Here is a 1,587-nt window from a genome sequence, read left to right as displayed (position 1 = left end):
AAGAGAAAATCTCAAGAATATGATAGAGTTTGAGGGACAGAGACAACATATAGATATTGAAAAATTGTCGAAGAAGGGTTCCAAGTGACAGAGACAAGAAGAGGGACAAAAAGAGTTTGAGATGAGACAAAACAAGATAGAGAGACAAGGGAAAGATGGACAGGTGGATATACAAAAGACCAACACCCAATGAGAAGGGAGGTGGGAACAAGCTAGGTTCCAGTTGTCCCAAATTATTTCCTATCTCTCCTCCTGGCTCCGTTTCTGGATTGGAGTTATAAATAGCAGAGGGCTGGAAAATGTCCCCCTCCCTTTGCTTCTGTCTCAGCCTGGGGGAAAGGGAGAGGAAAAGGGACAGGCTTGCAGTTCCCTGTGGAGATCCTTGCAAAGCCCCACCCTGATCCTGCCTGGACCAGTCTGGAACTCTGCCCTCTCCAATGAAGACATCCTTTCCATCCCTCTCCCTCTTGGGTCCAATCTTTTTCATCTTTGCCCTTCTTTGACCCCCCACTCCCTTTTTGCTGCTTAATTTCCTCTTCTTGTATCAGCCTCTGTAATTTTCTTTTCTCCATTCCATTCCTTGTGGGTATTTTTATTTTCTCCCTTCCTTCCTTCCTTCCTTCCTTCCTTCCTTCCTTCCTTCCTTCCTTCCTTCCTTCCTTCCTTCCTTCCTTCCTTCCTTCCTTCCTTCTTCTCTCTCTCTCCCTTTCTTCCTTTCTTCTCTTTCTTCTCTCTCTCTTTCTCTCTTGTAATCTTTCTGCCCAAGGTGGGGCTCCAACTCAGACTGGGAGATCAAGAGTCTCATGCTCTATGGACAGAGCCAGCCAAGCGCCCCCCCCCCCCGCCTTTATTAATCAAACTCTTGCCCTTCTTTCTCCATCTCTTTTCTCTTTCTGTTTTCTTTCTACCAGCTTCTTTTGCTCTCCTCTCCAGACCTGCTGAGTTTCTCTCTCTCCTCTTTCCTCTATCTTTTCCTCAATCTCCCTGAATGCTGACGTCGTGGCTAGCGTAGCCGTTGTCATTGCTGGGCGTTTCTGGGGGGGTGGGGGGTGGGATGGCATGGGGCGGGAAGCGGCGTGATTCAAAAAGCAATGAGGCGCTCTACTTGACCTTGGAGAGAAAGGAGCACCAAAGGACCACACAGGACCCTCCCCTTTCATCTCTCCGTCTGCATCTCTCTTCCCAGACTGCGTCACGCACTTCTCATCTCATACGTTCCTTTCTCTTTTTCGGTCCCTTTCTATCTGTACTTCTCTTCCCCCCCATTCCCAGGCGCCGCCCGCACCACTCGCGGGTTTGGGCTGGAGTGGGGGAAGGGCAGGAGCGCGCAGGCTGGGGCGGGGCCGAAGCTGGGGTGGGGATCCCGCCGAGCCAGGCCCGTTCCTACCCGGAGTCGCCAGCCTGGGCATCCCTTTGCGGCGCAGCGAAGCCTCCACCTGCCGCGCGGGCGAAGGGCGGGGCCGAGGGCGGAGCCGGGGTGCGGGGCGGCGCCCCTGGGAGCGGAGGCGGGAGCTCGGGCTTACCCTTGGGCTGCGGCCGCTGCAGTTGCCCTGGAGGGGTGCTGGGGCGGCGGGGCGGCGGGGCGGC

This window comes from Felis catus, chromosome B4 (assembly GCF_018350175.1).
Source record: "Felis catus isolate Fca126 chromosome B4, F.catus_Fca126_mat1.0, whole genome shotgun sequence".
Taxonomy (NCBI): domain Eukaryota; kingdom Metazoa; phylum Chordata; class Mammalia; order Carnivora; family Felidae; genus Felis; species Felis catus.
The sequence above is the reverse complement of the archived record's forward strand: the minus strand, read 5'-3'. Positions refer to the sequence as shown.